The sequence below is a fragment of the Triticum urartu genome, chromosome 6, assembly GCF_003073215.2.
Source record: "Triticum urartu cultivar G1812 chromosome 6, Tu2.1, whole genome shotgun sequence".
In the NCBI taxonomy this organism is placed as follows: Eukaryota; Viridiplantae; Streptophyta; class Magnoliopsida; order Poales; family Poaceae; genus Triticum; species Triticum urartu.
In genome coordinates this window covers 488,947,182-488,961,150 of record NC_053027.1, presented here as the reverse complement: position 1 = coordinate 488,961,150, position 13,969 = coordinate 488,947,182, and positions in this window count along the sequence as shown.

The window sequence follows — 13,969 nt, the reverse complement described above, 5'->3', positions numbered from 1 at the left end:
GAGGAATTAAGGAGACACAAAAGCTCAAGCTTGGGGATGCCCAAGGCATCCCAAGATAATATTTCAAGAAGTCTCAAGTGTCTAAGCTTGGGGATGCCCCGGTTGGCATTCCACCTTTCTTCTTCAACAACTATCGGTTAGTATCAGTTGATCCTAAGTTTTTGCTTCTTCACATGATGTTTGCTATTCTTAGATGTCATTTTATTTAGTTTTGCTTTATGTTTGAATAAAATACCAAGATCTGAAATTATTAAATGTTAGAGAGTCTTCACATAGGTGCATAATTATTTGACTACTCATTGATCTTCACTTATATCTTTCGGAGTAGTTTGTCGTTGCTCTATAGCTTCACTTATATCCTTTTAGAGCACGGTGGTGGTTTTATTTTGTAGAAATAGATGAAATCTCATATTTAACTTATATTATTTTGAGAGTCTTAAATAGCATGGTAATTTGCTTAAAATCCTAATATGCTAGCTATCCAAGATTAGTAAAATTTTCTTATGACTGTTCTGAATACTAAGAGAAGTTTGATGCTTGATGATTGTTTTGAGATATGGAGGTAATAATATCAAAGTCGTTCTAGTTGAGTAGTTGTGAAATTGAGAAATGCTTGAGTTGAAGTTTGCAAGTCCCGTAGCATGCACGTATGGTAAACATTCTGTAACAAATTTGAAACATGAGGTGTTATTTGATTGTCTTCCTTATGAGTGGCGATCGGGGACGAGCGATGGTCTTTTCCTACCAATCTATCCCCCTAGGAGCATGCGCGTAGTGCCGAGGTTTTTGATGACTTGTAGATTTTTGCAATAAGTATGTGAGTTCTTTATGACTAATGTTGAGTCCATGGATTATACGCACTCTCACCCTTCCATCCTTGCTAGCCTCTTCGGTACCGTGCATTGCCCTTTCTCACATTGAGAGTTGGTGCAAACTTCGCCGGTGCATCCAAACCCCGTGATATGATACGCTCTTTCACACATAAACCTCCTTATATCTTAATCAAAACAGCCACCATACCTACCTATTATGGCATTTCCATAGCCATTCTGAGATATATTGCCATGCAACTTTCCACCATTCCGTTTATCATGACACATTCATCATTGTCATATTGCTTAGCATGATCATGTAGTTGACATAGTATTTGTGGCAAAGCCACCATTCATAATTCTTTCATACATGTCACTCTTGGTTCATTGCATATCCCGGTACACCGCCGGAGGCATTCATATAGAGTCATCTTTGTTCTAGTATCGAGTTGTAATCATTGAGTTGTAAATAAATAGAAGTGTGATGATCATCATTTTCTAGAGCATTGTCCCAAGTGAGGAATAAAAAAGAGAAAGGCCATAAAAAAGAAAAATCCCAAAAAAGGAAAAAAAGAAGAGAAAGGCCATAAAAAAGAGAAGGCCCAAAAAATGAGAGAAAAAGAGAGAAGGGACAATGCTACTATCCTTTGCCACACTTGTGCTTCAAAGTAGCACCATAATCTTCATGATAGAGAGTCTCTTGTTTTGTCACTTTCATATACTAGTGGGAATTTTTCATTATAGAACTTGGCTTGTATATTCCAACAATGGGCTTCCTCAAGTGCCCTAGGTCTTCGTGAGCAAGCAAGTTGGATGCACACCCACTTAGTTTCTTTTGTTGAGCTTTCATACATTTATAGCTCTAGTGCATCCGTTGCATGGCAATCCCTACTCCTTGCATTAACATCAATCGATGGGCATCTCCATAGCCCATTGATTAGCCTTGTTGATGTGAGACCTTCTCCTTTTTTGTCTTCTCCACATAACCCCCATTATCATATTCTATTCCACCCATAGTGTTATGTCCATGGCTCGCGCTCATATATTGTGTGAAAGTTTATATGTTTGAGATTACTAAAGTATGAAACAATTGCTTGGCTTGTCATCGGGGTTGTGCATGACGAGAGCATTCTTGTGTGATGAAAATGGAGCATGACTAAACTATATGATTTTGTAGGATGAACTTTCTTTGGCCATGTTATTTTGAGAAGACATAATTGCTTAGCTAGCATGCTTGAAGTATTATTATTTTTATGTCAATATGAACTTTTATCTTGAATATTTCGGATCTGAATATTCATGCCACAATTAAGAAGAATTACATTGAAATTATGCCAAGTAGCACTCCGCATCAAAAATTCTGTTTTTATCATTTACCTACTCGAGGACGAGCAGGAATTAAGCTTGGGGATGCTGATGCGTCTCCAACGTATCTATAATTTTTGATCGCTCCATGCTATATTATCTACTGTTTTGGATGTTTATGGGCTTTATTATACACTTTTATATTAATTTTGGGACTAACCTATTAACCCAGAGCCCAGTGCCAGTTTCTGTTTTTTCCTTGTTTTAGAGTATCGCAGAAAAGGAAAATCAAACGGAGTCCAATTGACCTGAAACTTCACGGAACTTATTTTTGGAAGGAAAGCAACCCGGGAGACTTGGAGTCCACGTCAAGGAAGCTTCGAGGAGGCCACGAGGTAGGGGGGCGCGCCCACCCCCTCTGGGCGCGCCCTCCACCCTCGTGGGCCCCTCATGGCCCCCCTAATGTACTTCTTCCGCCTATATATCGACATATACCCTAAAAACATCGGAGAGCATAATAGATCGGGAGTTCTGCCGCCAGAAGCCTCCGTAGCCACCGAAAGCCAATCTAGACCCGTTCCGACACCCAGCCGGAGGGGGCAATTCCTCTCCGGTGGACATCTTCATCATCCCGGTGCTCTCCATGACGAGGAGGGAGTAGTTCTCCCTCAGGGCTGAGGGTATGTACCAGTAGCTATGTGTTTGATCTCTCTCTCTCTCGTGTTCTTGATTTGGCACAATCTTGATGTATCGCGAGATTTGCTATTATAGTTGGATCTTATGTTTCTTCTCCCCCTCTACTCTCTTGTAAAGGATTGAGTTTCCCCTTCGAAGTTATCTTATCGGATTGAGTCTTTAAACATTTGAGAACACTTGATGTATGTCTTGCCGTGCATATCTGTGGTGACAATGGGATATCACGTGATTCACTTGATGTATGTTTTGGTGATCAACTTGCGGGTTCCGCCCATGAACCTATGCATAGGGGTTGGCACACGTTTTTGTCGTGATTCTCCGGTAGAAACTTTGGGGCACTCTTTGAGGTTCTATGTGTTGGTTGAATAGATGAATCTGAGATTGTGTGATGCATATCGTATAATCATACCCCACGGATACTTGAGGTGACATTGGAGTATCTAGGTGACATTAGGGTTTTGGTTGATTTGTGTCTTAAGGTGTTATTCTAGTACGAACTCTAGGGTTGTTTGTGACACTTATAGGAATAGCCCAACGGATTGATTGGAAAGAATAACTTTGAGGTGGTTTCGTACCCTACCATAATCTCTTCCTTCGTTCTCTGCTATTAGTGACTTTGGAGTGACTCTTTGTTGCATGTTGAGGGATAGTTATGTGATCCAATTATGTTAGTATTGTTGAGGGAACTTGCACTAGCGAAAGTATGAACCCTAGGCCTTGTTTCAACGCATTGCAATACCGTTTGTGCTCACTTTTATCATTAGCTACCTTGCTGTTTTTATATTTTCAGATTACAAAAACCTTTATCTACCATCCATATACCACCTGTATTACCATCTCTTCGCTGAACTAGTGCACCTATACAATTTACCATTGTATCGGGTGTGTTGGGGACACAAGAGACTCTTTGTTATTTGGTTGCAGGGTTGCTTGAGAGAGACCATCTTCATCCTACGCCTCCTACGGATTGATAAACCTTAGGTCATCCACTTGAGGGAAATTTGCTACTGTCCTACAAACCTATGCACTTGGAGGCCCAACAACGTCTACAAGAAGAAGGTTGTGTAGTAGACATCAATCAGGCGCCGGCCTATATGGTACCAGCTACTGATATCCTGAATAGTGAGTAGATATAAGCCATGGGATGAAACTAACCTCGATGGAAAACAACAGTCGTTCCCAAAATTGTCCTGTGTAGGTACATTGAGAAGCATGTTAAGCACAACAGTTCATACTTGCACATATAGAACATCATGTTGTGAATAACTGGAATAAACAAGGCATACTACGAACAACCAAAGATAGCATTTGAAACTGGACATATGCTAACTACAAACAACCGAACAATCAAAAAACTTTAAAAGAGGCATATGCTAGCTATAACAGGCTTAACAGCAAGCAAATATATGCATTCCTATTGGAAGAGCACGGACCCTGGATGCGCTCCATGTTGTCGCAGATGGGCTCCTTCCCCTTGGAAGAGCACGGCTGTAGGGTGCCCTCCCTGATGTCACAGATGAGCGCTTTCCCCTTGGAAGAGCAGATGGGCTCTTTCCCCTTGGAAGAGCCGGAGAGGGTGCCCTCCTCGTGGTCGCCGTCGATGAGGTCTGACTTGGAAGCTGTGGATCCCAAGCCAGCGTCGCAGGACGTGTCCTTCAGAAATGAAAAAAGGGGCTCGATGGCGATGTAGAATGGCAAATTGTTGACAGCGTGCGAGAGGAGATCAGCGGCAGGGCCATGGATGAGATCGACGGTGGTTGAACCCGAGGGGTTGGGGGTGGGCCACTTCACAAGTGACATAGCCTGCCTCAGGCCATCGCTGTCGATGACCTCAATGTCGTGGCCGGCGGACGAGACATGTCCGCATACTCTAGCCCGTTGCTTGAGTGCCTGCCGCCAGTAATGGTCATCATCTTCCTCGGCGACATCGGGCAAAGAGACCGCTATACACCTCTTTTGGGCCAGTTGCTCCTCGAGCTCCATGGGAAGCGTAGCCGGGCTTAGGCTGCGACGATCTAGAGTGGGGGATGGGGATGGGGATGGGGATCTGTGGAAAGGGGGCGTTTGGCAAGCGTCATCTAAGAAACTCAGGGCGGCCTGGCTATGGAGATCGGTGGGTAAACTGCACGGGCAAACCGGCAGATGTTGACAATGGAGGCCTTGCGGCAGTGGCGGCGGGGGGGGGACCTTGCTAGGGTTTCGAGCGAGGGAGGGTGTGTGTGTGCGCGCGCACGCCCGAGGAGGTTTTGGTGTGTGTGTGAAGGGGGCGTGGGGTGTTTGAGGAAATGACGTGGGTACTAAAAATTTTACTACGCGGGATTCAAACGCGGGATTGAAATGCCGGGCTATTGAAAATTTTGATGATAGTGCATCGCACACTGTCCAAAGATAACAACTGTGTGTTATGAAACAGAAAAACCCTTGAGGCGGGCAGATATTTTCTAGGGATGCACGCGGGATTGGGAACAAGAAACATCGCACACGGTGCGGAGATAACAACCGTGTGTTATGAAACAGAAAAACCCTTGAGGCGGGTAGATATTTTTGAGAGGGGGAGCCTCGTGGAGCCCAATGTACTGTGTGGATGTGTGCGTGATAGGTGTACCGACGTGGCACATGGTTAGTTTGAGTGAACCGTGTCTGTTGCGTCATCCGACTTATCTAATGTTCATAAATTTGGCGAAAAATGACGTGAGAGAGGGTCAGAACACGAACACACTTGCATGTGGACCAAATTATGTATCAAAAGGGTGGTTTGATTTTCAAATACCAAATGCAACTTTGATGTGGCACCTCTCTCGCAAAGCGCATTGTATTGCTTGCCCCCACCCCCACCCCTCATGTTGGCACGACGGGAATCCTAAGCTATGAATGCATGCCCCTCCCCCCAACCGAGGTTCACCCTAGCAAAGTGCGAAGTAGCTAGCAGCCCCCCTCCTCCCTCGTGTCGGCACGAAGGGAATCCTAAGCTATGAATGCATCCCCCCCAACCGAGGTTCATTAACCTAGCAAAGTGTGAAGTAGCTAGCAGCCCCCCTCCCCCCTCCCTCGTGTCGGCACGAAGGGAATCCTAAGCTATGAATGCATGCCACTTAGATACCATTGTTGGGGAACGTAGTAATTTCAAAAAAATTCCTACGCACACGCAAGATCATGGTGATGCATAGCAACAGAGAGGGGAGAGTGTTGTCTACGTACCCTCGTAGACCGAAGCGGAAGCGTTATACAACGCGGTTGATGTAGTCGTACGTCTTCACTGCCCGACCGATCAAGCACGAAACTACGGCACCTCCGAGTTCTAGCACACGTTCAGCTCGATGTCACGATCGTTATATCCAGCAAACAAGACAGTAACAGCTATGAGTTCCGAGACACCACTGACCTTAAATCGAGGCAATCTGCGATACCGAGCAAAGTGATCGGTGAATGAGACCGGTTCCCCAATGCGCAAGCAGAGACGCGAGAGAGCGAGCGAGGGGATCGACTTGATGGTTCTAAAGCAAGCACAGCAGCGGACCCTGCTGCTCTCACAGCCAGCGGAGAGAGCTACATGTGATATAGAATGCAAATATCAATGGATATCATAGATGCAACAACAGAGATGGGTCCCGAATGAATCATTCGAGGCGCACGTCAACGCCGTATATGGCCGATGAGAATCATTCAAACTAGAACCAAATAATGTTTTAGAGTGTCCTCGAGGGAGTGATGCACTCTTGTTCTCACTTCTACCTGTAATATAAAACTAATTGAACAAATGGAAAAAGTTCAGAGAGAGGAGTTCAAGTGCCAAGTCAGAACAAAGGCAGTGTACGAGACAACCACACATAAATATCTGACGATCGCTTGATCGTTGGGGAAAGGAATAGCGTCGAGATAAGCTTCTGCCACGATTTGAACCAATTGTGAGAGGAAGGTTAGACCGCCACCCTTATTCTATCTCATAGGAGTAGAAGGAAGGAAGAGAGAAAAGGGTGCGGGGGTGGGGGGCACGGCCCCCCTCATCCTAAGTTCCCGTATTGAGCCTTGGGCGGAGGCGGCAACGCCCTCCCCTGCTCCTTTCCCCTCCTTCCACTAAAGCCATAAGGCCCATATACTCCAATCCTCATAGGGGCGGGTTCCGCGAGATAACACTCCCTCGAGGTGATAATCCGGTATCTCCGTCTCTCCAATCGAATACCGAAAACATCAATCTTTACCTGAGAGTATGTCCGACAAAATTATAAGCGTGAACTCAAGTGATACTGCTCTGAGCTATTGCATTTAATGCTCCTCTCGAGCGCTATCTTTTGTGGTAAGAATACCCCCTTACAAGTCCGATCGACTAGCAGCGATCACGAGCCGATCGTAATAGGCACCATCAAGAAGACTCGTTGAGACGCACCGCCGAAACTTATAGTGAACCTCGGTGAGTAGCAAGTAAACCAAAGTACTGAGTAGAGCTCATCTAGTAAAAAGTTCTGTCATCCGATCGTCAGTCAGTTGAAAAAGCATCCCACCCTTACACCGCGCGGGAAATCGTCAATATGAGAAATATGTTCTGCAATCAGTGAACCCAACCTAAGATAGAAGTCTCAGAAGACACAACCATCTAGTATACATAAGAAGGTATAACCAAACCAACTGAGAGAGCAAACAACCTGTCTCTCTTGCAACTTAACAAACACAGTAGCAATGAAACCTGACATAGTACGCAGTGAGATTTCGCCTACACCGAAGAGTAAATAGAGAGAAATCGGATGACGAGGGTATCAATTGACACACGTAGCATAAACCTAACGATTAACTTGTCCCGTTTTCTGCGCGTATCGGAGTTTATCTATATTGGTAAAGATATCACCACAGAACAAGCTGAGTAGATTGCATTGGTCGACGACCGCATCGCGATAAAGTGAGTCACAAGTAAATCTTAAGTTAAAATCATTGAGAGATCTAATCCCTAAACTATCAGATCAAATACTACAAAACCCGCGTGATCTAACTCCAGAGGGACGAATCCTCTCTATAACTTCGTAAATCCGTAATGAGCACACTGCTGAATAAGAACAAACTAACTATATTAGTGATTGCCTTGCAAGCTTAAAATATTGTATTACCCTCCCGTCTGGAGAAGTGCCAGCCAAGATGAGCACCCTATTAGACCACAAGAGTACACACTAATCGATCAACGAGAGTCAATCGTAAGAACGACAAATCCTCTCCATCATCCATGCGCAAATAAATGACGCCAACTGAAGCCATATGATACTAGATGTGTCGCACAAATTCAACATAGATCACATAGGGAGTATGAGCACACTCTGAACGATCCTCAACTTTAATAACTGCACCAGTCTAAGCAGTAGAGAACAAGTACATTGGTGACAGTTTCTGGTACGAAGAAAAAACTAACAAAAGTAGCTCTCTGACGATATTATCTATCCCGGTAGAAAGCTCGATCACTCTCGCGGAAGAGCTATCATGAATCACCAGAGCGATTTACAGCGAGAGCGACAACGTATATACTCTCATCCGAGAGAGAGATTAGCAATATACAACTAGATCTCAAGAAACCATATTCGAAGTGCCAAACTTACACTGGAACTAGGGTCTCATTAAGGTCAATATTAATCATGTCATTACTCAGCTAACTATCTAGGAAACAAGACGAGTCATTCCTGACGTGAATTTCGCACAGAAATTCAAATATGAGAACCATCTCGAACCGAATAAGGTCTAAGCTATATACGGAAAAAAAAACAGCTCACAACCGATCTCATCTATGATAACCGAGCACTATAAAGAGGACAGACTGTATCAGCGGATAGGCAGTGAGCAACTATATCGATTGTTGTGTATCAACACTAACATGTATCACACAATATTATACTATCCAGACCTTGGTTGAAAAATCCGTATACAATTATAACAAAAAGCAGTAGCAAACATACATAACCGATATTTATATTGTGCCTCTAGAACACAATTATTTATATTCAGTATATGCACTCAACATTGCAGCTAGAGAGATACTGAGGATAGCTAATCAAGAAGACAGATATTCTGCAAAACAAGAGTAAGTTGATTCCAATATGAAACTATCACCCCTATGGGAGAACGTGCTAGCACATAATGCATCGCTTTTGCTCATGCATTAGAGATCTATGAGAATAGAAAGACGCTAAAGCCTAACTGCATCACACATCGAGTAACTCCCTTAAAGCTACACCACTTTTCAAGGAGAATAGCTGCAAATGAATTAGTTCTATACGAGAGCACGAAAAGATTCTCTAGTGCGCTATGACACAAACGCGTTGACAAAAGAGCTATCAAGACTGGAGAGCCACTAGCGACCGTAAGTTGAAGAAGCACAGAGATAAACAATAGAGTATATTGCCTGCATTGCAGTGCGATCGCGATCTACTTGAGTCTAAAATCTGATGATATAACTATGCTTGCCAGGAGCACCCAGTGACCACCATGATTATTAGTCGCACTAGATTACAGATCTCTTATCTATGACTCCGAGAGTGAACTAGGTAGGAGGACAACTAGCCAAAGGTATATACCAGAATACAGCGATCACATGAGTGAACACTCACCTTCCATCCATCGACACATCCAATCACTGTCCCTAAATGCGAGAGAGAGAGCACTGCTTTCCGCGGATATATCAGCTATTACTAAAGACTCTCGTAAATTCACCGCTTGCACAGCGTGAAGAAAGTCTCCAGCCACAGAGTCCATGCCGAGACCGCAGATCTATATAATATACGAAAAGCGCGCGAATCACCATTACATAAATCGGTGAACTATGCATGCACCATATGGCGTTCATCGACCGCCGAAATCATATCGTAAATGTACAAGACAACAGTGAAGCCGGAGAGGCTTCTTCGCAGTGATAAGCAGAGAATCCGGATCGAGAGCAGCTTGTTCAAAGAATGCGATCTATCCGATCGAGACGTAAACCATATGTTGCATTTACTCAGTGAGTCCAACGAAACTTTGTACAATCTGGTGCGGCAATGCCTGCAAAGGACATCCAGAGTCAACAAGAGAACCACACATCAAAGAAACCCTCAATTCCATTCCGGATACTAATCCAGTGCACATTAGTAGATTTGCAAATACATACGGTCTGAATGTTGCCAGACCTTGACATAAGCCTCTACCACATCACAAAAACATTATCACACCAAAATGCACATGGTGTTAGATATCATTAAGTAGAATCTAAGTAGGACTCATGCAATTGGAGACTCGATAGGAAAATCCCTGAGCAATTAAAAAGAAAGTTATTATCTAATCTTATAGATATCATACAATAAAGTGTAGTTTCATTTTGCAAAAGATCACTGCCGAAACAGAATATCAGTGTGAAACATGAACAATAAAAAAGTTCACTGAGGAGCCTCTACCTGACTGCTCATATAATCACAGAAATTATATGTCCTATCATGAACAATTGATTGTTATATCTGATTAACGGAATTCAACAGATTCAATAAAGAATATCATGTGACAGACCTCACCATTCAATGATTAACACATCCGTATGCGTTAGTATCTGCTATTACTTCTCATGTATATACTTCCTGTTAACTATAGATTAGCAACTCCATTCTACCCAGAGGAACACTTTGGTCACCGACAAACGCAACATCCGAACGGTGGATTATATAAGGAACACATTTGTCCCAGAGAGGTACATGTTGGGTGCACAGTATTCGAATTAGTTGTGTCACTAAGCCGATGTCGAGAGTATCTCGGCCTCTATGTCGAATGCACATCACATAAGGCCTTGCCAAGCATACAACTAAGGATTAGTTGCGTAGATGAGTACTTATGAACGAGAAAGTAGACTGCCTTGGCAAACTGAGATGACTAGTATTGCAATAACATTCCCGCGACGATCGACACTCGGTCAAAGACAATACACGATGACCAAAGAACAACGTATTTGTTACTGCCCGTCTACGACTAAAGACTTCGATAGAATATGTAGGACCAATAGGGCATCTAGGTCCCGCAGTGGTTATTACCAGTAGACATTCCGGTCTGTCATCAATTGTTCTGTGAAGCCGTAGTCGCCACGCTAATGTTATAAGCATAGATCATTGAAGTATAAGCATTTTGAAGATGCGAAGGTTGTTTTCGAGCCCGGAATGATCACGGACTATGACGCAGGTCTCGAGAATGGTCAGTACGTAAAGATGATATATGAAAAGTGCGCTATGTGGATATTCGTACAGCTTCTCGCGATGAGATACAGAAAAACACATAATCCTTAGATCCTTTTCAGTATTATCACGGAATGACCTTGACGGCAAGTGTCTCACGTGACACTTCCATGGATTAACACCCTTGGGACCCCCGGACAATCTAAGCACAAAGGCAGACACATCAGGTCTGGTACCATCAAGGCCTTAGTGGGAAAAGAGAAGAGAGCAGCCAACAAGCGCACTCCTCACCTGCGCTAATACAATTATGAGACTAAGGACACGCTATCGACTGAATGCATAGCCGAATCATCCTCTCTTACATTCTCCCGGCTACTCTCATAAGCCATTCTGAGCCAACATGATGAGGGGACCCCACTCCATCATGAGGATTAGCGATACGCTTCCACGGCGCAACTTCGACCACCTTCAGTAACACAGGCTTAATAACTCCTTTACTATTCTAATCCTATGTTGTAACTTTCTCAAAACTTGTCATGGCGTATGTTGTGCCTGTGGTGCCAACCAAGTACCCAATCTTAACCGACGTGATCTCTATATTGTCCAACACGAGTACTGTTATAGTGCACCTAGAGTAGCACCTAAACTGATACAAGCACATTATCTAACCCACACGGTCTTGTTCTACAACTTGAAAAAACACCTCTTACGCCAGTATGCCTTATCTATACAGCTTGCATCTAAAGCTCAATCTATATCATTATCACCCGTTCAGCGACAATAATTTATAATCACTGTACATCATAGTACGCAGTGAGCTTTAGACGAAATGCCTCTATACCTCTTGAGCTCTACCACTCACTTCTTGACGTAAATACATGTAAGCTTTCTTACGACATCAAAGTACGACTGAACCAAACAAAATCTTTAATCACATACTATCTAATTATCGGCCGTCGGCGACTCGCAACTCAGCCTCAGAAACCACTGCTTGCCCGGCATCGAGAGCCACAGCGAAGTCGTAGCATTCTATTCGCAAGCGACGAGAATCCCTGCGAGAGCCACCCAGCCATAAGAGTAGATCGTGCGATATGCCCGCCACAATTGTATAGCCACTTTTGAGATCGACAAAAACGTGATCCCGGACGCAATCAACTGATATCGACAAACCCTTCCCTCTACGATCAGTGTCCCGAATCCATTCGATCCGAGAAGGCAGTTTCTGACATCTGCAATGGATACCGCCAAAAGTTTCATAATCCATAAGAAAACTCGCTCAATCTACATACACACTTCTGCATCATCACAGAACTAGCGATCTTTAGCGAGTAAGCATCATAAAATTGGTTAGAGAATTAAGACAGTACAGAGCCAGACATAATCACTATCCCTGTACACACCTTGCGTCCGCGAACCTTTTGCCGAGCACATAGCAAGAGACGCTCTTACTGCGATCGAGACCAGAAACATTACCGTCAAGCGCACAGTCGCTGTTGAACCTTCACATAGCACGAATAGCACGATGCCTGTCCTTCAACTATGCTGGCCGATCAACGCGAGATCCCGGCGATGTAGCAAAACAACCCCTTCCCATTCCTGCTCGCTCCTGTGAACGCTCCCACGCGCAGAGGTCTACACAAGAGTAGAACAGTATCACCAATCGTGCTAATGAGAAATCATGGAGGATCTGGTGAAACGTAGGAAATTTTTGTTCTGCAACATTCCCTATACAAACACAATGTATCAATTACTCGAGCCGTTAAGTGAAATTGCCGATTATCAATCATAAATATAGCGGAGAAAAGTCCCTCACTTTCTCGTCTTGCCAGAGCTGCATTATTGCGCCGTAACATGGATAATTCGTTCAAAACGTTATTCATAAAAGGCGTGGATGACTTGTGAAGGGAGAGAATTCAATGAAACTTTCAATAATCTCAGATCACTTGTTCCCATCCCACGATCCACTTTTCTGAATAACATGTGCGCTTTGGCTCATCGTATGATAATTGCATCATAACTCAACCCACATGTCTCACATAATAACTCTGTGCGCAAACATAACCAGGATGCGAACGTTCGTCTGCATACGCTCAAGATTGTTAGCTATCCACTTACCTACTGGGTTAACCTGTACCTTCGCCGCGTCCGACAGATTCGACCCATGTGACTTAACAAAGGACCTTAATCTTACAATATGTATCCACTAGTACCATAATATGTGTCCTTTTTCCTCCAGAACAGAACGGGCCGTTTTGGTTGGTCGCTTCGTTCACGGACGATCGGTAAATAGTATTCCATTATATTATGTAAGTATCAATCAGCTGCTAATCATACATAAAGTCCCTGAAGAACAGTGTTACCAATATCGAAAGTCGATGGGTCACATTTAATACCACTTACCTCATCCACGCCTGCCCGGTGAGCGAACAATCTGTCTCGCTTATCGACATACCTAGAGGACGCGCTCATTCCGCTAAGGAAGTCCGTAAACTGTAAGGTGCTTATGCAGACCGAAGAATAAACTAACTATCAGAGCCGCCTCCCAGCCTCGCCCTTTCGCGAGCATCGTCCCTCAGTACCATGATTTAGGGAACCCTACTTATTAAGGCCAGGATAAGTAAAGCACCAAAACCACGACACATCGACATACAGAGAGTACAGACCCAGATGCGATGCGGAGGGGGAGAGGTTCGAATAACGCGACTCCATGACCTCTCAAGGGAAGCACTATATTATATGGGATACGCACGTACTCTGGCAATAGACAAGGCTAACCATCGGTCAGACTAATGAAAGCATCAGAGGAAGAGAAATGTGTGAGAGCGAAGAGCAGTCACGCTCGATAACTAGCGACAGCACGATCGCTCGAATCACGTAATCACATCAACCCCAGACTATATCTTGTAGTACAGGATTATCTGGCCACGAGAGCACATGCCTTTACAGAGTAGAATTGCCATAGGAGGAATGCCCATAGCTTCACCATAGTACTGA